This window comes from Coturnix japonica, chromosome 8 (genome assembly GCF_054131305.1).
Source record: "Coturnix japonica strain WE chromosome 8, WE-NBRP24, whole genome shotgun sequence".
Classification (NCBI taxonomy): Eukaryota; Metazoa; Chordata; class Aves; order Galliformes; family Phasianidae; genus Coturnix; species Coturnix japonica.
Window position 1 is genome coordinate 12,052,313 of NC_140670.1, and position 23,286 is coordinate 12,075,598.

General features: G+C 45.2%; 1 protein-coding gene and 1 long non-coding RNA gene across 26 annotated transcripts in view; one reads left to right on the plus strand and one right to left on the minus strand.

Moving 5' to 3' along the window:
• The window catches only part of ZMIZ1 (zinc finger MIZ-type containing 1), a 317,066-nt gene extending 310,657 nt beyond the window's left edge, over positions 1-6,409 (minus strand). For 15 of the 23 annotated variants that reach the window (XM_085554184.1, XM_085554188.1, XM_015866340.3 and 12 more), the window contains exon 1: positions 5,381-6,188. The gene's annotated coding sequence lies outside the window, so the exon portion shown is untranslated. Of the gene's footprint in view, positions 1-5,380 lie in introns of all 23 variants that reach the window. The other 8 variants (XM_085554190.1, XM_085554182.1, XM_085554186.1 and 5 more) reach the window with 2 other exon arrangements.
• Positions 6,028-9,618, plus strand: LOC107315720 (uncharacterized). Of its 3 annotated transcripts, none has more exons than XR_014948580.1 (2): positions 6,028-6,164; positions 9,243-9,618. It is a non-coding gene; the product is annotated as an uncharacterized LOC107315720 (long non-coding RNA). The 3 variants fall into 3 exon arrangements; XR_014948581.1 differs by lacking the exon at positions 6,028-6,164 and adding an exon at positions 6,852-7,211; XR_014948582.1 differs by lacking the exon at positions 6,028-6,164 and adding an exon at positions 7,411-8,794.
• The last annotated feature ends 13,668 nt before the right edge of the window (positions 9,619-23,286 follow it).

Consider the following 23,286-nt stretch of genomic DNA (forward strand, 5'->3'; position numbering starts at 1 on the left):
TTGGACAGACCAAGAAGTTGGTTTTCTCCAGTCATTGTAATTCTGCCCACCAACACACGGCTCTAGAGAGGTTGCAAGTGGCAGCCTGGAGCATTGGAAATAGAGATTTAAAGACAACCAAATAAAGACAACAAGAAACTACCATACTTGCTTTGCACAACACTATCAGGCACACAAAGCCTGAGACTTTCATTCTCATGCTAGCTCTAACAGCACTCCAGGTTTACATATGGGTTAGAGTTATTTTCATTTCCAAAGCCAGACCCACAGCAATGCTGCTCTTCTATTGCTTACTGAGTTCCAGGCAGCACAGTGTGCCTGCTCATAGTCAGCCAGCTCCCCAGAAGCTGGAGATCTGGGGAAGATGTGAGCAAAAAGGCCATGTCAACAGTGCAGGTAGCTCAACATTGCCCAGGTAAGGGCACAGAGCTGCAGAAAGGGGCTTCTTCAGCAGAACAGCATCTGATTTAGAAATCAGCTCATCACCATCCACATCATCACTGACAGATGAATAAGTGGTATATCAGGAGGGAAATCAAAGTCCTTATGAAAACAAAAAAGGAAAAGAAAAGGAAATCCAAATCCAGTTTGATTGAATTCACACAACTTATAGCATCACACCTAACTGTGGCTTTGGAGTAATGATTTCCATCTCCAACCATACTGAACCAATAGCCTTTCTGTACCACTTTGGGATCACTACTTTCAGGAATCAGAGCTGTTCCACTCAGTCAAAACAAATGCTAATTGTCAACAAAGGGATACAATTCTCACATTTATCTTAATGGAATACTAACATGATAGCTTACACGGTTCTACCTCAATTTTAAAGCACTACACAAAATATGAAACAGTTTGATTTACTGAATTGTCTAATGAAAGGACGTATGGGTCTCTGAGTGCAGATATTAACTAGATACTAAACCTCAACTCATCAAGTGCCAACCTGCAGCCCTTCCCCTTTTGGCTGTTCCAGGACCCAGTAGAGGAGCACAAATTGCTTTTCCTATCCTCCAGTACAGGTTTAAAAAGCACAAGCACCTGAAGGAAATCATGGCCTAATGGTTGCCTACCCAGGGCTTCCAAAGGGAACGTTCTGCAATGAATGTCTCATTCCTTGCCAAGTAAGTTAATCTGTGTTGATGCTTGCAGGAGAAATGATGGAAAGTGACTTTGCCTACCTAAAAATAACTTCTTCCCCCCTTCCAGACACATAATATCCATAGCAATTTGTCCTGCTTAATAAGGGGTAGTGACACAGTACTGAGACGTGGTGAGTACACCACACCTTCACAGGCCACATAAACTCCAATGCATCTTGAAGTAGCTGAACCCAAAATAACATGCAACAAGTGTACAACCATCTTCTACTCTCATAATGCACTACTGCCTCCAGCAGTCAAGCTGTGGAGATCCATTACAAACCCTTGCTGACCATTTCTCTCATGGCCTCAATTACCTTGAAAAACTTCAAACATTAACCAAGCACAATGCTAATCCCATGAAACCCAGTGGAAATAAATAAATAAAATAAAATCACTACCTAAGAAGGTTGTGCTTTTAGAAAGAGAAGCAGAAGAAAAATCAATATGACAGAGCAATATTCCAATTCACAAACCTTGTTTTTGAGCCAAAGACACCATTTAAAAGCAGAAATGATTCCTAATATCACTGACACTGCCTCAACATACCATCAGCAGGAAAGCTGATGTGCCTAAATTCAGGGAAAGGAAAACATCTGAGCAGCAGGTACATCAGTGCTCGCACACAGCACTGTGGCACTGAATACTGTCGTTTCTCATAAAAAGATGTAAACACATAAGGAAGGCTCATATTCCTTGTCCCACACCAGGCAGTTGATGAGAACAAGTACAAACCAATCATCAACTCTTCAGCAATAGTCGTGTCTCTCTGCTGTAACACAAGATGGGGCTTCACAAAAATGGGTCCAATGAAGAAGAAAAAAAAAAAAAAAAACCAACCACTCAGCCAATTGCACAGTGCTCCCACCTGCCCCCACAGACATTGGTTGCAGCCCTATACACCTGTGGGAAGCAGGTACCCAGGTGGGGCACAGCCCCAGCCACCTTATCTCCTGTCCTTTCCGCAGGGCTGGGCTGTAGATGGAGGCCTATCAGAAACACTGAGGAAGGCAAATGGAATTGCAACTTTTTTTTCCTCCCTGAGATACATTTCTCTTCCTTTTCAAGACTGAAACTAGGCTCTCCAGCTGCTGGCCAACCCCAAGCTGCTACAAAGTAGCCAACATGGTTTCTAACTGTAGTATCAGCAATGCAACTGTCACCCACCAGGTTTGAGGAGTTGGTTTTTCCTGTGTTTTTTTGTCTCCAAAAAACCTTTGGGGGGAGATTTGGGGAGAAGTGTAAGCAGCTCCCAAGAAAAGTTATGAATGGAAACATGACGTGCAGAGCTCTCTCCTTTCTGTTCCTGTTACCAACGTGGAATGGGGCACATCTCTTACATGATGCAAAAACTGATCTGTCATCTTCTGTGGATTTCTTAAAATAGTCTAAAACCAGAATTTCATACCGCATTAACACTGCACATCTCAGGCAGCACAAAACGCTCTCTGTATATATGCACAGCAACTCGCTTCTTCCCTGAAACAAAGTTTTCATTGATCCTTTGCCACAGCCTCAATTATTGTTTCTAATCATGATCAATGTTTACTTAAGGTATTGTGGCCCGTAAACAATGTACACAATAACAGCATCTATCTACATTGACAGGAATGCTGCTGCCAGGTTAGATATCTGCGTTGACTGCTCCTGAGGGTGTTCTTTTTAAACTCTGACAGCCCCAAATAAGTTTAAATTACAACTTACAACCATCTTTACATCCAGGCTACTTTTTGAGGTAGCACTCTCCTGAGTAGATAAAAATCCCAACTCTTTCAAGTAAATCCCAGAGAATTTTTATTGCTTTAAGATGTAATACTAAAGGCATTTAATTTTCCTAAGATCCTGGGGGTTGTTTTGCTTTACAAGTAAGTTGATAAATTCTGCAAAATTTGTGGTTTCCATCCACAGGAAAAAAATATATTAAAAATATTTATTTGTTAATTATACATCAATTAAAATAAGAAAAAAAGAAAAATAATTAAAAAAACAAAACAAAAAACAAAACAAAAAAACCAGAGAACAAGACATTTTTCCTAAGACTCTTTAAAGTAAAGATAGAAGGAAAAAGGTCCTTGACTCCAAGATATTTGGAGCACTTCAAGTCATGTTTTCCATCCTCTCATTCCAGCAGTAAGCGGCCTTTTCTCTCTCCTCCCCCAGCCCAACTCAGGCACACAACCCCCAGACGAACCCCGCTACCCCACAGCCACACGTGCTCGGTGCAGAGCCGGCTTTCAATGTGCCTTTTGTTTGATGGCTGGTGTTTCAACATCCTCAACTTGAACAGAGAAAGGTCAGAGCGAGTCTTCTGGCATTCACAAACCTGAATCGGGCCCGCCAAGACAAGATTGATGCCATAGTAAATTTCTCTCTAGCGAGAGAAGGAAGGGGAAGTTTGAACCGGAGAGCGTCCCCATTGGTGAGCAGACCCCTGCTCTCCCACAGGCTGCCGGGGCACTACCATTCCATTCTGCTCTCTGTGAAACTTCCCTACTCCGAGCCCCCATCTACAGAACCTCGCACACATCGAGGGGCTCCCGCGTGCCCCCGTAACAGCGCCAGCTCCCACTCCTGAGTGTCCCCAGTCCACGTCCCCCCACCCGGGAGAAGGGCTGCCCGCACGCGAGGCCGAGGTCCCCCAGCCCCAGGGGAGTCGCTGCTCAGGATTCCTTAAAAGCTTTGGCACTTCGAGGCGCTTGGAAGCACTCAAGCAGAGCTGGGAGCCAGAGCTCCGCCACAGCATTAATGGGCTTTTGCCCTTTTAAATTTTATAAGCCTGTCGCCTTTCTGATGCGCGCAGTTTTATTCAGAGCCCTAAATGGCCATTTCGTATTTAAAAGGAAACCTGCATAGGTAGCACCCTACAACTCCCTCGGGTCATTCATCTCCCCCGCTCTCCCACTGTCTCTTAGGAAACCTTTGATAGAGCATTTGTTCAGGCTGCCAAGTTAAATCCTCTTCTCTCATGTCAGCGCATTGAGAAAGGGCCGGGGCAGCGCTCCGTTCGGGCCTGCGCAAGTCAACGGAGAAAACCTATTCCTCGGGCACTCCGGAGCCATTAAGCCGTTTGCAGATTATTAACCGAAGCACAGAAATGTACACGGGCACGGGCAGCCGGGAACGCGGGGCTGTGCCTTAAGTTCGCTGCGGTCTCGGGAAATCTCTCCGCACGGCCCTGATGGGGGACGTTCTCCCCGCCGCTGCGCTGCCCAGCGGGACCCTACGACCCTCACAACGCCGTTCCTCCGCACTTTGGGGGCTCCGTTTCCCCCAGAGCGTACGTTGCACCTTTAAGAACTGATAAACGCTGTCTGCAGTTGGCTGAAACAAAACCCGAAACGCGACGCCCGCTCCGGCGCCCCTCATCGCAGCCTGAAAGGCAGCACCGAAATGCAACTTCCCACGTGCGAAACAAAGTTTGCAGTCGAAAATCCCGGTTGTGGCCCCGAGCAGCCGCCACCGGCACGGAGCAGCAGCAGAGCGGCGCAGGGTTCGGGCAGCGCTCAGGCAGCGCCGGGGCCGGCCGGCTCTGCGCGTGTTTACATTCCTAGAGTGGCTCGAGCCCCGCGCTCCGCCCGCCCCGCTCCGTAGCGCCGGGCAGCGCTTTCCCCGTTCCCCTCTCACAAAGGCGGCCGGGCGGCGAACGGCGGCCGGGCCTCCCCCCCCCCCACCCCCCGGCCCCTGCCCCCGGCCCCCTCCCCTCCGCCCAGCGGCTTCCTGGACAGATGCACCGGGGGGAGGGAGGGCGGCAGCGGGAGGAGGCGGGGGGCCGCTCCTTCCTCCTGCCTGCCGAGAGAGGCCCCGGTCCCAACTGGCTTTCAAAACCCAGACACAAGGAATTTCCACCCAGGCGAGCTTCCCGCAGCACGGAAAGCGGCCGCAAGCTCCCCCGCGCGTCTCCCCGGCCAAGCGCACGCTCGCGGCCCCGGGGCTCGCCGCCCGCCCGCCCGCCCGCCCCGACGGCGCTCGCCCGCCCGCCCGGGGGCAGCCGCCGCCCCGGCCCCGAGCCCCGGCCCCTTTTGTTTTGGCGGCCGGCGGCCCCACGCCGCGGCAACTCGTCCCGGTTGCCGAGCCCCCGCAAGGGCATTCCCGGCTCGGGGCCGCCTCCCCGCCGCCGGGCCCGGCTCTCCACCCGCCCGGTGCAACCCGCGGGGCGCTCCCCGCCCGCCCCATTGTTCGCGCTCCGCCGAGGCGCGACCCCTGCCCGGGCTCAGAGCGAGAGCGGCCGCCAAACTTACCTCGGCTGCACGGCGCGGAGCGGCACGCCGGCTCCTCTCCCCAAGTGCCGCGCAGCTCTCCGGGGGGATTTTTGAATAGGTGTTTTTTTCTTATTCCCCCCTTTCGCCCTTCTCCCCCCGCTCCCTTTTTTCTTTCTCTCCCCCCCCCCCCTCCCCTTCCTTTTTTTTTTTTTTTCCTTGCCCACAGACAGTGAAAAGGAGCTCAATGTTAGTGGGTGAGTAAGTGAATCAACTAGCAGAGAGCACAGCAAGTTGAAGTGTCAAATTACATTGGCTATTCTATTACCAAAGGGCCATGCTTTGTGGCTGCTGGCAAAATCTGTCCCAGATTCCTATCTGAAAGGGAGCTGCCTCCCTCCTGCGGGGACGCTCTTCCCTCGCCCTCTCCCTTCCCCTCTGCCCCCACCCGCCGAGCACCCGGAGTTAAGCTGAGAGCCGAGTTAAAACACAAATATTGTCTTACAGCGGGTTTAAGGCGGGGAGTCGCGTTTAAGCCTTCCTGAATGGCACGCACGCACGCAAAGAGGAAAAAAAAAAAAAAAAAAGAAAAAAAAAAAAAAAAAGAGAGAGAGAGAAAACCCTTCCACTCTGGAAACTGAGAGCAGGCAAATATCCTCCCTGCTGAATTGCTGTTATTAAATAGGGGGAAACCACCCCGCAACGAGCGCGCTCAGGAGCGCGTGGTACCTCCGAGTGCCGCGGCTCGTTGCGGGGCCGGGGGACCTGCGGGCGGGGGCCGCCGCCCCACGGGGTTCACCTCGGCCCCGGCCCCGCCGCCACCCAGGTAGGAGAGAGCCGCGGCCCGGGGGGTGCTCGCCCCGGGGGAAGGGGGCGGCCCAGAGCAGGCGGGGGCGGCGGGGCGGGCCGGGGGGGCGGCCCCGGCGGCGGGGGGGGCGGGCGGGCGGCCCGGGGCGCCGACAATGGGGCGGGTGTGGGACCGGGTGGGTGGTTTTTTTCCTGCTCCCGAGGAAATGCAGCGCGATTCCCAGCGAGACGGCGGTGCGGCGCCGGCCTCGGCTGACGGGCGCCGATCTGCTGAAGCCGCGCTCCCCCGGCTTCTCCCCCCACTGCCGCCCGCTCGCAGGAACGTTCCACGCTTCTGACGGCCGTTAGCGCATCCCGCACACCCACCCCGCTCCAGCGGGGCTCCCACGTTCCGCAATTAGGAGACGCAAGCGAAAACAGCGGCGGCCCCGCACCGCCTCGCTGCCGGCGGAGGGGAAGGAGCCACAGAACCAAGGAACGGAGATTTTATTTTTTCCCCTCCCCCATTCCTATATCTCTCCGCCGCCCTCCCCGGGCCGAGCCCCTCCGCATCCCGCGGCTCCCGGGTCACCCCTCTCCCTCCCTCCCGCCGCTCCGCGCTGCTCCGGCTCCGCGTTTTGCTTTCGGCCGCGGTGTCAGCCGGGGAGCGCCGAATAACAAAGGCAACTTGGAGAGCCGCCGCCGCCGCGCTGCTGCCAGTGACGTCAGGGAACAATGCCGCTGCCAGCCGGCCGCGCGCACCCGAGCCCTTAAAGGCGCCGCGGGAGCCGCCGGCCCCAGCCGCCCTCGTTGGCCCCGCAGAGCGGGGGAGCGGGCGGCAGCTCTATCGCGGGGCGCTGGAGCCCCTGCAGCCGCGCCGTGCCTCGGCGCTACGCTCATTTGCGATTAGCGTCCCATAAAGCAGCAACGCGTTGGGGTGTCACAACCTCTGGCTCAGACAAAGACGGGGGCGGACGGCGGGCTTGGCGTGTCGTTGCTCCAAACCGGCCCGCACGATAAGGTTGGCCATTAACCGCAGCCTTGTGCAGCCTTGGCCGCAGTACGGGGCACAGCTCGCCCGCCGCAGGTAGGTGCTCCCCCCGCAGCGCCGCGGGGCCTCCCGGGGTGGCAAAGAACCGATCGCCACCACCACCACCACCACTGCTCCCCGCGGTGCCCGAGGCGGGTCTGCCAACCTCTGCCGTGCCATACAACCCGCGGCGGGCGGAGACGCCGCCCCCATAGGATCGCGTGTTAAAGCAGAACCTCCCCCCGCCCTCAGCCGTAGTGGAAACGAATTCTACTGCTATCGTAACTCATACTACGGCCACACACCGGGATGGAGCTGGTGAGGTAGCACCCAGGCTGGGCACGCGTCGTGCCGGGTGAGTGCTCGCAGCTCGTTGCAGCCTGGGGATGCCTCGGGCAGGAGCCCCGACCGCCCGTGCACCCGCTGCCGTATCCAGTCTGGGGTAACCCGGGGTAGCGCAGGATGGGCTGTGGGGTAACGCACCTAGTAGCACGTTACGTCGGGGGAGGCAACCAGATGGCCAAGTGGGGCTGCAGTCAGGGTGTACGCATTTCACCACGAGTAGACAAACTTGTGTAGTGTTTAATCTCTTACAGAGCGGGGGGGGAAAAAAAAAAAAAAAAAAAAAAAAAAAAAAAAAAAAAAGTTTACGTGAATTCTTTAATTAGACATGAAATTACCATGCAAAGTCACTAAGGAAGTATGCGGTTATGCAAGCGGAGTCCTAGAGGAAAAAGTAAACAATTTTACTGTTTTACTGAGAAAAACAGATTGAAAACAATCATGACATTAAGAGGAAAGTGGCTGGAGGTTTGGGCTCTCTTTTTTTCCCCCCTCCCTTTTGAAAGCTAAGAACACCTGCAGGTCATCTTCAATTTGAACCCCCTTTGGTGTTTCTCAGCACGTACTGCTTCAGTACCATGCTTATTCTTGACTGGAACTTGGTACACAGCTCTGTACTCTGGTGTGCTGCTAAAAGGCAGCTGGCATAACCAAGCCCCTGGCCTTGCACATACCATGACTATGGGACCACCACTGGGCAGCTCAGTGCCCAGGGCTCCACTGGGCATAGGGTGTCCTATGTGTAGCACCAGGCTCTGGCTTACAATATCACACCCAGCCCTCCCTGGCATACCCTGCTAGGTTAAGCAAGGTGACTTGGCTAGTTTGGCAACGGGAATAAAGCCTTTAAAAATGTGATTGGTGAGATAGCATTAAAATCCAGGATGTGTGCCTTCAAGAGTCAAGGATACAGTTTAAAATAGGACAAAACAAAATTAAAAAACAAAGCAAAAACAAAAACGAGAAGAATAGGAAGAGAAGGCACACCGTGTGATTATAAGTTACTGAGAAGGAACTTCACATGCAAGCTGAGGAAATGCAACATTGTAAACGTGCTATTTATATAGTGCTGAAAGTGTACTTTTACAGGGACATAAACACTCTTCACCCCAGTGTGTATAATCCACCCTTCTGAAGCAGATCAAGACAGTGCCCTGTTAGAACCAATTCAGTCTAAGATAAAAGAAACAAGTAAATCTCAACTTTGAGAAATTTCAAACCAAAATTTGGTCTGGGCTGAAGTCACTCAACTGGTCCAAACCTTGTCCATAAAAAAAAAGATCTTCCAAACACTGAAGGTAAGATTTATAAGTAAGGACTGCAATCTCTTCTGTTGTTATTAATTTTGTTTTTTTGTTTTTTTTGTTTTTTTTTTTTTAAGCTGCCTTATACAAATTCAGGATGAAAAAGTGAAAAAGAAAACAGAACTTTATCCAAGCTTTAACTTCAGGGAATGTACTCAGGCAGAATATAATTAGCAAAGCACTTTGGCTATTTTCCAGCTGCACGCAACACCATAGTCTTGTAAAAAGCACCCGAGGATTTTGAATGACCACAAATAATGCAATCATGTAACCTTATGTAAAACCAGACATGCACATAACTACCCTGAAATCATTTCATTCACTATGTTAGCAGAGCTGTCCATGATGTGGATTCTTGTTTCACAGACGGATAGCAGTATTTATTTTACCATTTGACTCCCTACTGCCTGATTTTAACAATGAAGTCTTTTTTTTTTTTTAGCCTGAACTGAATTTTAATTGCAGAAGATCATGAGATTTAAAGAACAACAAATGCAGCCATTTGCAGAGCATACATACTGAGATCCAAAAATCTACTTCTGTTTCTCCCCTTGTCTTCAGCTCTTACATGACCCAGTCATGAAGAAAAGATGTCAAATGCCACCAATACCAGCTGGAGAGCATCTTGGTTGAACCCTGGTCTGAGTTTATGTGAGAGGTTTTAAATGAGCCAGCCCACCAGCATGGAAAGAGACCAGCAAATAAAGTGTTATTGTGAGGAGAGAGAGGACTGCTTCAAATCAGACAGAGCTTGCCAGAACATAATGGTGTCTTGTAACGCAGCTAATCGTGCTGAATAAAACAGAGCCTTAAACATGTTCAGGACTAGATTCTCAATGGATCCTTCCATTTAGCATGTGGCTTTTTTTTTCCCCCCCTCTTTTCCTGACCAACTGCATATTGTACCGCAAGGGATGGTTAATACAATTGTGAAAAAAATATTCATAAAATATGAATAAATAACCATAAGTTGTTTACACAAATAAACATTCCAGGGCATGGGATTTTATTCAGTAATTGCCATATCGGTCATAAAACATGCCTGAGAGCCCAAAGTACTACTTTATTGCATTTAGCAGCAACAATTAGCCTCTTAATTTTTCACTGTTTTAGCAGACTCAATGGCTTTCTACTTTGAGAAGAGGTTAAAAAAAAAAAAAAGAAAAAAGCAACAAACACAACCAAAAAGCAGGCTCTTTTCGACAACCATACGTGCCATAGACTTACATGCAAAAAGCCCAAGCCATGTTTCATGCAGCAAAGGAAATGGGCAGCAGACCATTTTCCTTCCTACATGAAGCACTACCCAGAGGAGAGGGAGCAGCGAGGAGTTCTGTTGAAAGGCTCTCCCAAAGGTACCACAGGCAATTCCTTGCAGCTGAGGACCGAAATAAGAGTAAAACTGGAAACAATAGGAAAAGATACAGTCCTTAATGCATCACTTGTTCTATTCCATTGTCCACAAACCAACAGAAGTAGAAAAAAATCCCATAGAATAAGAGCCCAGAGAACTACTGAGTCAGCACATCTAATGTTTTCATGATGGCTTCAGTCAAATTTGCCCAGAATTCTGGGTTTTGATTAGGTTAGGTATTAGGAAAAGCTTCCTCTCTGAAGGAGCAGTAGTGTATTGGAACAGGCTACCCAGAAAAGTGGTAGAGTCACTGTCCCTGGAGGTGTTTAAGAAGCATGTACATATGACACTTATGGCTGTGTTTTAATGAGCATAGTTGTGGACGGCTAGAAGATTAATCAAGATAAGTAATTTGGAAACACTTGTAGTAGACATATTCAAGTAGACACAGCCACCACAAGGCACAAAGTCAGAGGACTCATTTTATGTAGACTCTTGTAGCTCCAAGACAAGGGAATTACAACTGTGACAGAAACTGCCAGATTCTACTCAGGTGAACTGCAGACGTGAGCAAAGATGCACATACTGAAGCAGCACAGTTACCTTGCAATTTGGATAATTAACCCATGGGTAATCAAGTATTGATGGCATTGCACTAACTGCAGAAACTATGTCCTAGAAACATTATCGAGAATAACCATCCTGTATTTTCACCTCCTAGAAGTCCGATTTGGACAGCTGACTGACCTACTTCCAGCATGTCACTGCTCCCAGAACACTAACCCTATCCCTAAACACATGGTTGCTTCCAGCAAGGGAGAGAAAAGGAGGACAGGGCTACAGATGTTCCTTGTGCATACAATCAACGTGGCCCTCCCCCACCAAAGTTTAATAAGGATTGTTAGTACATCATTGTAGCTGGTAATTGTGTAGGTACACATGGTAATTGCATGTATTTGCACTAATTATGTAAATGCACAATAATTAAAGCTCCAGGGTTTTCATGGTAAATTTTTAAAACACTCATGGATTTGTCATGGCAAAAGTGTCAGTCATGTAACCTAGTGGGGAAGGAAAGGAGGAGGCAGCTCAGGAGTACACACTTCTTAAATAAAAACACAGGTATTTCTGCACAAGTAACTGGAGAGAGGATACTACTTTATCATCAAACAGAACTGCCATGCCTGGGCACAACTTCTTTCAGACTCTATTATCAGAGAAAATAATAATAAACATCAATTTTAAAAAATAACTATAAATTGGATTTCATGGTAGGTCAGGGCTAATGCTCAACTACTCCCTGCCTTCTGTCCCGGCTTTCCCCACCCACCCTGCACTGCAGGCCTCAGGGCTTCCCTTTGCTTTGTGTTGCAGGAATAAGCAGGCCTCTGCTTGGTGGGCATGGAGTTGCCTGGGCAGTTCAGTGCTCCTTAACAACTGCAGCCACAGAAGGAAGGGGAGCTTTGCAAACACACTCACTGTGTGTGCATGCATCTCATTGTGAGTCACATAGACCAGCAGGGTGGCTGGTGTTCAGCCCCATTGACCACTGCACTGCTTGCAGAGCAGCTCCGCTGTGCTATGCTGGGCTTATGGGGCCTGCTTAGTGGGCAGTGTGACAGAGAGATGCGACACAGAGCATCCACTAGATGTTTCACACTAAAAGCTGGCTGCTCCAAAACACATTGTGTGAAGCTTTAATCACTTCCGCCACATGCTGCTTTTATAGGTGATACCTGCACTCATGAGGCTTGCATCCACTGGGAAGGAACCAACCTGACTTGCACTTAAGCAGAAATATTCCTCCCTGTGCCACCTCATTGCAGGTGTTCCTGTTGGCCCACACAGCACCACTGCAGCATTGTTTGCTCATACTCAGCTTCCTCAGGACCACTACAACCAAGAGCCAACAGAAGAGCAGTTTTAAGCTACAGACACCAAATACCTTAAGAAAACACACAAAGGGGAGCTTCCTCAGGATTTACAACACAGCTTTAAGAGGATTTAGGGGACTCACAGTCACACAGTTACTCATATAAACCTAAGTCTATCTGCATGGGCCAAAAAACCCCACATACATGGCAACTACTGTGCCCCAGCACATTCCATGTCATTCAGGTGTTGTTTTCTTTTAGTCATTTCTTTGAAGACACTTAAAAAAATTAAAACTAAATTAGAACAAAACAAAAAAACTATATGATAAGAATTGAACAAATCTAGTGATACAGAAATAATTTAAAAAGTAGATTTTAACTGCTAGTGTCCAATTAAACAAGAGAAGCTGTCTTTTATAGCAACTATTTTCTACTTCATTTCTAAGAATGAACATATTTTCAGCAATCCAGCAAGGTCCCTCAGACTTGACGTTTCTCCACATGCCACACAAATGTTTGCACAGGTAGGAAAAAAAGCCTAATTTCTGAAACATGTTTTGGTTCATCAGATTTGCAAAAGCAGTTTGGTGGGACAGTTGACATTCAGATTCCTTCACAAGAAGAGTTGTGTTTTTCTGAAAATCATGTCCACAGTGTCTCAAGTTGATAGCATGAGAATGAAAACACCTGTAGTTAGCAACAGGCTTATTCCTTACTTCAGTGTGTTCGGCTTTTGTTTGTTTGTTTTTTTGGTCTGTACAAACAATAGGAATAAATACTGTTAAATGTAAGTAGATCTCAATAAATACAAATATATGCATATTGATATGTATCACAAGTGGTGTCTGTGTAGTTAACTGATTGGTCTGAGATCCTTGCATGAGCAATTCTGACACAAGTGACAACTTGCTGCTGACTGTTGGGATGCATGAAGGTATCCTTCGCTAAATATTTGCAACAAGAACATCTAGGAATGGAAGATATTCTTGGAAATCCAGGCAACAGGATTAGCTCAAAAATCTGTAGCACATACATGACCAGAACCTGTACCTGTTCCTGACTTGTGAGCTGAACTGGAAAGTGCCTTGTTCTGACAAGCCAACCACAGTACAGGTGTATTTTAAATCACTGAGTTGAGTCATTCTCATTTAAATGTAGGCTAAACCACCTGAACATACTGTCCTTGCTAACCTCTGCAAACTCACTGTGAAGTTTTCTCTCTACAGAGCAGACAAAGCCCATTGGCTTCATCCCTCATTTGAGCCACAGCCAGGCAGCTACTGCATATTATTTGCTGCATCACAATATATGATTACAGAGGGAAGGTTGGGAGTGTTTGCTTGCTAGACTTGTTTCTTTAAAGAGGAAGAATTGTCCTGTTATCTCAAGCAGAACCACACTTGTTCCACTCTATCTTGCCCTCCAAAATTTAAAAGCTGAGAAGTAATCTTTTAAGTGTTTTTTTAGCTGAAGGATTTTCTTTTATTTAATTTCTATATGTATGCATTTTCCAGTATACATACCATACATGCTATGTAGAGAGAAAATAATACAAAGATGGTAATAATACAAGAAGGATGGTGATAAACATCCAAAAGGTTACCTACAGGAAAAACTTACCAGTACAGATGCCTTCAGCCTGGCTGGAAAACACAAAGGCAATCTCCAAGAGACCCTGCCTAGTGGTGGTCAGCCCTTAAATGAAGTCTAGAAGAGGTGGAGTCAAGCTCCACCCCTTCTGGAAGCACAACTGGTTTACCCTCACCTGTGCTCCCACAGCTGACCTGACACTTCTTGCCTCAGCTGATTAATCAGAGGTTCAGGCTGTGAATACCAGTTTCCCATACATACTGGAATAGCATCCATTTGATTTCCTGTTATTGTACATAAGTATACTTTTTTTTTCTTTCTTTTTTTTTTTTTTTTTTTTTTTTTTTTTTTTTTCTCCAGAGAAACATATAGCAATTCTGTCCTGAATTAATGGCATCCTAACATTTGATGAAATTCCTTATACCAACCCCACTTTTCCATATTTTCTTTCTGGATTTCTTTTCTTCTGGCAGGTGGCATGCAGCAGTTAGATCCTATCTGGTAGCTAGAGCAAAAAGAGTCCCAACATGTAGAAGTACTTTTAAGAGTGCTAAGTACTACTTAGACTTCACCTTTAAAAACCTGGGAAAATCCCAAACCCAAGTAAAAGGGTGTATGATGTACATTACAGGGGTACTGTTATGGGGGATTGTTTAAATACTGAATAAAACTCAATGGAGATGTTCAGAATTATTTCTGTTCAGACAATACATCTTCAGGTGTATGCAGAGGTTAGCAATGACACCTCAAACACTACATCCTATACTGTCTTGATAGGACTTGAAGGTTAGATCAGGAAAGTACTGGGTAGCCTATGAAAGTCCTGAAATCAAAAGGCACCTTTTCTAAAAGAAAGTACACGTTCTCATGTTGCTGTTGTCATTTTGATTTGTCATTTTCTCAGGTAAAAGAAAACTATGGGCAATTCTGCTAATGCACCTATCCTCTACTCAGAGTTGCCTTCTTTGAGGATTGTTTGGAGTCACTTCTTGATGGCTGGAGGCTCTGCAGAGTGAGGAAGAGAAAACCCAAGCCAGCCTTTCCAAAGATAAAGTTGGAAAAAAGCAAATGAGTAAAAACAAAACAAAACAAAAACAACAAAACAGAAACAAAACAACTTCCTTTTACCTGATATCAATCATCTCTCCTATCTTGTTTTGAATTGATCTTGAGGAAATGGTAGTTGGCAATGACTCAAATATATGATCAATCATTTTGGTTTTTTATAGGTATGTGAAAGACATAACTTTACAGAATGGAATTCATGTACCTCATGAAATATTTAAAACACCTGTAGTGAGATTATTTTTCCTCTTTTAATTTGAAGAACCTGCATTTCTCAGTTCTTAGCCCTTTCTCTGAGGGTAATGTGTGCCAAATAACTGGCAGTCTGGCACAACAGCACTTATATTCCAAGTATTATCAAAGTTAGACAACAAGCAACCTGTTGCTTTTCAGGGAAGCTGAACAATGAATCCTATATGGCATCAGTAGGTACAGATATAAACCTCTCTCCATTGTTTTTCTCTGCTTCTGTGACATGAAGTTAAGGCCCAAATTCTACAAAATATTTAACAGGTAAAATCTCACAGCTCAAAAGCTTCTCCAAGGCTAAATTTGCATACAATTTGTTGCAAGATTAGGATCAGAGGCTTTTTTCTCTATATTTTTCTACCTCATTGGCTGTTATTTTGGAGCTGCTATGTTTTTCTGTTTACATTGTTTTGACTAGAGTCAAAATCGTTGTTACATTTTAAGTCAGTGCCTGCTCTACTAACTGATGGCTGCCAAAGATCAACCATGGAGAGTTAGAGAGTCAGAGCAAGAATCTGGCCCACAGAAGTGATTACCTGAGATATGTAAGGACCAAAGCCTGTAAGACTGATTCAAACCCTAAATGATTTGACCAAGAGTGGAAGGCTTTGACACACTCACAGTGAAAGTATGGCACCTGGTAACAGTGTCTAGCTTCCACTTCTTCCATCCAACTTCAGCGGTCCTCCTTTTGCAGAGGTCAAAGCATTTTATAGATATCAGTCAAGCAGAATAAAATATCCTCCTTTAAAATATTTAGTTACCATCTACCAGTGTTTTATAATACAGAGGACATACCTCTGCTGTCCTGGAACACAGCAGGAAGCAGAAGCTTCTCTTTTGAAAGCAGTGAAGTTCCTCTGCATCTGCCTTCCAAGGAGTGTCTAACCCAGCTATATATTTTAATCTAACAGTAATTTTTTTAATTTTAGAATTCATTTTCATTCTGAATCTGAAGGAGAAAGTGGACACACTGTAGATTTCTTGTAAAAAAATTGTATAACCATGCTTCTCATCAACATTTTAAATAGTGGCACCAGTATTGCAATACTTACTTTACCATTATATTGAAAACAAAAGCAACTGAAATGAGAGTCAGCACGAAATGTCTTCCTCTTATCAGAGTAAACCAGAATATTGATATAATGCATTTCTGCTCTCCGCCTTTTAAAATGGTATTGAAAACAACACATTCTCACACACAAAAAATTGGATTTCACTTACAGTGCATTTTGCAACTGGAAAGTTTAAAGACAAATATTTCAGGATTGGTCCCACTTGGTGGTGCTTTGCAAATACTCTCTATTAACCTAAATGACTGCATAAAGTAGAGGAAAACGGTAAACCTGGCCCTCTGAGAGCAATAGAGCATGTGGTACATGTTAATGGGTATCAATTCACATATACTTGCTTACAGAGATCTGTGGCAACTCGTAAGTGTTTCACTGTGTCCAGTTTCTCCCTGAATAAATATAGAAGAACATGAAGACTTGAAAAGACAAAGGCTTCTCTGGAGCAGAAGAGCCAGCGCTACTACAAAGAAATTCTTGTGCCTCTTTAATTACCCTCCTTTGCCCATAGGTGGAATTTCCACTCCGCCAGCCCCAGCAAGTAGACTGCTAGCCTTGGAAGAGATGTCTGTTTGTCTTTGTACAGCAAACACTGGCTGTGTTGTGCAGCTCAAGTTTCTGATTCAAATGATTTCCTGAATTCATTCTGCTTCATACCTCAGGGAAGGAAAAGGTGATCCTCTTGAAAATTCATATAATTGCTTTTATTTGATTTTTATTAAACCTCATTCAAGAATAATATGATGGCTTTCTTTATTACATTGTTCATCACTACGGCATTTTTGAATTTACTTTGCTAAAAGAAGCAGTTGACTAAGCCAAAGATTGAATTCAAGGATTTTTGCAGAGAAAAAACTGGGAGCTTTTTTGAAGTTCTTTTGATTTCAAACACTTGTGTAACATCGATAGCCATCTAAGATTATCTGTGCTTTCATTCTCAAGTAGCCTGAGCATCTCTCTAGGCCTGAGCAGTCAGGTCATTCTGTGGTGTGCCATGTGTGTGTGCTGCAGTCCGGTAGGACCAGCTGTGCCCCAGCTTCAACCCAGCTCAGCCTGAGTGCAAGGGAGCTGCCAGAGTGCTCAAACCCTTTCCATGCCAGCCATCTCATCTCCTGCTGAGGCTGCCTCTTGCTGCCATGCTGACAGGAGTGGACAACAGCAAGGCTGCAGATGTAGTGTGGAAAGCTACAGCAAAGAGTGGGTTCATTGATCCCTCTAAACTCTTCTGTAGCTGCTACAGAGATTGCTCCTATTTTAAAGTTGGGATGACTGACGCAGAGAAGCAAAGGAAATAATCTGCACTTAGCATGAATAAAAGTAGCTGAGCAATTAAAATTCAGAACTGGCAACTTCATGTCACTAGCACTGAACTATATGGATTTGGAAAATTTGATCTATTTACCTCTTTGCCACTGGTGTGACATCATCTGCTGTCCATTAATAACTCACACACAGAGCTACTTGAAATGCAATTTTATGAGACTTTTTAAAGAGAGTTATTTTCGGTCATTTAAAGATAGGTGTTTAGGAACATGAGAATTTTCATATATTATTATAGCAGTTTTCCCCCTTTTCCATTTTATCACAGGAAATAACATCTCAAAACACTATGAATACTTTGTAGAAGGTTCTTTTTTATCTTAAAAAGATTTTAACAAGAATACAGTCATCTTAGTTAATCCCTTTAAGCTACGTCAATATTTATTTTTAAGCAAAGTTTCAAATATTAGAGCAGCTGCACTCAGCTTAATAGGGACAATTGACTGGGAATTATGGCCAAGTACTGAAGGGGCTGACCTTGAGTCCTCGTGCCTACAGCTTAAATGGCAATAGGGGTGGCAGCGTGTCAGTTGGTTTATGCCTCTGTCCATAGGTAAGCACATCCCCCAGGACTGCTTAAGGACCCTCAATAAAAACTGCAGCCACTTCCCAGGGTTTTGGAAACCCTGTGTGAGGTGAGGCATGCATTTTTTATGCTATTGGCATCTAGACTTCTGTTTTCTAACAGTGATGGAGTAATGGCAATGGATTTAGAACAAAAGACAAGCAGATGTAGCACCATTTCATCATATAGTTACTCCTGATCCCTCTTTCCTGAGGCAAGGAACATATTACTTTATATCACATGGAATATCTTGCCTTTGCCTATCTCTCAGGGCAGGTGTGTTTGAGTTAGAGAACTCAGCTGGTCCAAGAGTCAGCTGGCATTACGCTAAGACACTCCAAAAGAGTGCTCTGCTCACAACCTCTAAATTAAACTGATCACCAGTTTTCTGGGCAAGATTTTTTTCTTCCATTTAAAAGTTCTTTTTCTTTGCTTTATTTCCTACAACACAAAACACAGTTGCTGTCTATAGCCATAGGGAAGTTCTATTCAGTAAGTCCTCTGCTACAGTGGTGACACAGGATTTTCATGGTAGTACTGATTCCTTTGTTGTCTTTCTGTGGTATTACATTACAGCTATGGCTTTTTTCCTTTTCTTTAAGAAAAGGAAGCATTTCCCTGGCTGGGGATGTGGATTCTCCATTCTGAGGAAGCCTGGGTCACTGGATGTCTCCTGCGTGGAGAACACTTCAGGTGTCCCCTCCAGTGTCCCCAGAAAAGGGAGATCTTTCCTTTCTGGTAGGACAGAGCAGCTGATCATTTCCATATTATGCTGAACACAGAAAAACTGCACCCACTCTCACGGTCCTCAGTGTGGAGCACCATATGAGCACAAAGAACACAATGACTGAAGGAGTTTTAATTTTACTTGGCCTCAGATAACTTGGGTGACTCCTGACCTTGGACCCCAATGCTCCCCGTCATTTTCCTGATTACTTCCAGTGGGATTATGTGCTGTTTGCACTTAAAGTTACAAAAGTGAACTGAAAATTGTAATCTCCAGCAAAGATCAAATGGCACAAAAAGGTGAGTAAATATAAGCGGTGCAGTGAAAGAAGGTGGCTAGGCTCAAGAGTAGCAAGTGCCAAACAATATATTTCACAAGACCTTGAGCCTGCACTTCCCTAACATGGTTTTACAACAGGGTTCTAAAGGCTCCATCTACTTACCTTTTTCCTTTTAGATTAATGCTCATTTTAGGACAACTCAGATCTTGTTACTGTTAGCTATAACATTTTCAGAGAGGCTGACTTCCCCATCATGCAGTAAGTGAAAAATCCTGGGATATATTGTGCATGCAGAGAACTTTCTGTTCCAAACTGAAACAATCTTTCTCTGCATAGACACATTTACTTTCCATTAAAAACAAAACAAAACAGAAACCTGTAGATAATTCTATGCTTTTCACAGCATTAACTTCACAGACAAAATAATAAATAAATAAATTGAAGTGTTAACCCCCTCTCTTTTATGTCTTCCAGTATTCAGTTCCTTTCTGGTAAAGGTTTGCTACAGTTAAGCATTTTTACAACTACTTTAGGCTTAAATTCCTTTAAAATGCTCTGGGTCTGGAATCTGACTAAATCAGAAATGAAAGAAAATGTTTCCCGTTGCTTTCTGCTGATGCTGAAGATTTTGCATATTACTCTAATGTAACCTTGTGGTGTTGAGGTGTCCTCCAGGCTGGCTCTGGAGACCCCGCCTGCTGCTGCAGCTGCTGTGACTCTTGCTGCACTAAGAGCTTTTACATCTGAGTGCTCTGCAGTATAAATGGGCAGCAACACTGCTTCTTTGCTTGGTCTCCCTGGAACAACGCTAAAATAAACCCGCATATATCAAATAAACTCTGTGTGTTCTTTCTGTCACAGAGTGTTTGCCATCTGGAACAGTTTCCTTAGGGCTGGAGAATCTTTTTCCTGAAGACTGCACCCCCACCAGGCTACAGAAGCATGTTTGTCTCTTCATGTCTCCTTCCCAAAAGCCTCCTTTTATACATCAGGAGTCAGTTAGGAGCTTTATTACCCCTTCCTGGTCCCAGTGTTGATCAGAACAAGACTTCTGTTAAGGTCTGTTGTCCCTTAGCAGTCCTTGCATAGATGACAATCCACTTCAGTGTGTAGTGGATCTCAAACACACAAATGCTCAAAGCGGTAGAACAGATAGGCGACAAATCTCACCAATCACATTTATCTTACCCTTGTTTGATCTGCAGTTTTGGTGCAAATGAATCATTTTCTTCTTGGAGGAAATTAAACCAGAAGCTCTGCTTCTGGTGTGCTCTAGTTGTGCTAACCCCCTTGCAGGGACAAAAGCAGTCCTTAGGAAACATTTAAACCACATACCTTTGGGTTATCCAGTCTAGGCAAACTAAATAGAATCTGAAGTAAAATGCCAAACTTCATGCACTCTGGATGTAGACACCTCACAGCCCATTGTGTTGTCATACTCATCTGCTCCTCCTATGGCTAATTGCTTGTTAATGCAGACAAAGGCAGAGGCACAAAAAACACAGCAATTCCTATCATCAGCTTCCTAAAATCAACAAGTTCATCAGCTTCTGATAACATTTAAACTCCCGGCTTATGTTTCTAGACAGATAGCACTATACAGATGGTGTAGTGTACCATGCATATGTAGTTGAATTTGGTAGATGCCTTCTTTTGGTGTTATGTTAATTAATGGATTTTTATGTAATAAAAAGACGGGGCAAGAAGAGAGATCATCCACCAATATTTCTCCTATTGGAAACTGTGATTATGTCCTTAAGCTTTGAGATGTGGTCAGCCTGCAGAGCAGTTTAGGATAACAAGTGAAGACTGTTATCATGTCCAATTACTCTCAAAAGGAAATTAAGAGAGGCAGAATATAATTACTCAAACTGGAATGTAGCCAGAGTGTTGGGGTGATCATTTGCTATTTGATCATTAATGACTGTGGTAGATAACTGTGGATTTAATGCCATGAGGTAAATATTCCCTCTCACCAAGGAGTGTGCTCGTTAAGAAAAATATGGATGCAGTCATAAAAGAATGTTAATTGAATCCTGTGTATGGCTGAGCATTCATCTTCCAAAACTAAGTATCAGCACTAACACCACTCAAGACTCATAGAAATGCTGCTTAGCATCTAATGAGAGTAGGAAATGAAAAGGGTTCTGTGTATGGTATGTACCCATATTTTTGGCTGTGATTATATGGCATCAGATGAAATTATTGTAGTTAGTTCAGATTGTCCTCTTTATAACACTGCAGAAGTAAACATAAAAGGAGGCAAGGAAAACTGCTAAACATTATTGATTTAAAGAATTACCAGAAACTCTAGGTATTAAAAGAGCTTTTTGAGGTTTCGTGGAAGCCACATTGTTTAACAAATTAGATTACAATTCAATAGAGCTTCACAGTTCTCCCAAACAGAAAGATAAACAATATATGATAATTGCTTTACCTTTTACTGCAGTGCAGCAGATACATAACAGCATTATCAATAGAGATGTGAAAAAAAACCCAGCACTTGAGGATTTTGTAAATACTTCGCTAGAAAAAGATAGCTTGCTGAATTAGTGACTACAGCAGCCAGGGCCTTTGCTTTGCAGCTTGCCTGAAGAAGGGCACATCTTGCATCCGCTCAGACAGAAATGTCCCTCTGCTGTAGTCTGAGTGCTATGCCTGTAGAAGTTTCTGGAAGAAAGAGATGAGGAGAGGCATCTCAAAGTTTTTAACTGCTAGAGGAGTAATAGTTAATGTAATGGTTACAGAGGAAGATCCTGGAGCAATGTCACTCAGGTCAAAACTGAAATGTGTCAGCTAACAACTAGTGTTGTTTATTGAAAGTTTCTTTCCTTTAATAGAACTGCAGTTCCTCAAAATGTTCTTGTTCTGACCAACGTTTTGCAAGGATATCTTGATAGACAGGGAAGAACTTTAAATCCAACTCCTTGGTAAAGAACTGGACATTTAAAATGCATGAAGTTTGATCCAGAACTTGCTCAAGTCCATAGGACAGCACCTTCAACACATGGAGACAGGTTAGGCTTTAATTCATGCTCAAGAGCTTTCAGGTAGGTTCATCTAAACCCACAGAAAATGGGGAAGATTTTTGCAAAGAAGCCAGGAAAGGGATAGGAATAGCAGCCTCTTCTGTTACTGCTCTCAGGAAGTCCCACAAGCCTTTCTGTGCTTCTGGAAGAGCTCGAGGGAAGAGACCTGCTTGACTTGAATCAAAAGAATCTTGTTAAAAATCTTCAAGCCTCTGAGAGAGCTGCTTATATTAGCGTGGTTATTTAGTCTGGAAAAAGAACTTCATTGCACTCGTCCTTGGGAGGCCCAGAGTGCCAGCTGCAGCTCTGAGAAAGGAAATTCCAGCTAGCACAGAGTGCTCCTGTTCTCATTGCCTGTGCAGCCTGCCCATGGCCAGGGCTTCTGGAGGCTTCCCGACCCTCTCTCACCCACTGCTTTTCTCACAGAGCAAGAAGCAGCTGTTATAAGCATGTCTGATTTGAGAATCATAGAATCATTAAGGTTGGAAAAGACCACTAAGATCATCCAGTCCAACTGTCAACCCACTGCCACAATGTCCCCTAAACCATGTCCCTCAGTGCCTCATCTACACGGTTTTTGAACACCTTCAGGTACACTGTTTGTAGATATAAGCAAATAGAAAGTTATTCCTTCCATATCCTTCTCCTTTGGGCTTCCAAAGTTGCTCTGTTTTACTTCTACTTTTACAGCTGAGCACTCCCACAGAGGCCTTGGAGCAAATCTGCAGTGCAGCTTTATTTCCACCCTCTTAGTATATATCCATAAATAAAGTAAAACCTTGGATGGCATAGTAATCTACAAGAATGCTTCAGATTGAATAAACCTTTCTGGCAAAACCACAACCCTTTCCTTACTAGTCAAACAAAATTCACCTGATTTATATCTTTTGTTTTTATCATCATGGGTCCCAGTGAGAGTTACCAGCTTCCTCTGTTTCCTGGCAGATAAATCAACATATATGCAGAAGATATCAAGAGGTGAGTCAGTGCACAGTCCAACTTCTCCTGACACCAACAACTCATTGTTCAAAAGTGTGGTCTCTGCAGGGGCAGCTGTAAGCACAGGGACATCTCAGCTGCTCTCCCTGTTACTGCCCAGGAGACCAGTAAGGCATCTGAGAAAGTTTGCTTCAGCACTGCATTGGGGTCTCTTCTGTCAGACCTCCACACAGGTCTCAGGGCTGCCAGCTCCCTGTTGCTCTGTAGGTCAGTGCAGCACCACACTCCTCACAATGCTACTCCCTACAAGAGCGATGTGCATGGGTACCACCTGGCTACTGGCCACCTCACAGCTGCTGCTCACAGCTGGGAGAGAGATCAGCAACTGCAGCTCTACATCTGGCCCCTGGGACTGCTCTGCTGC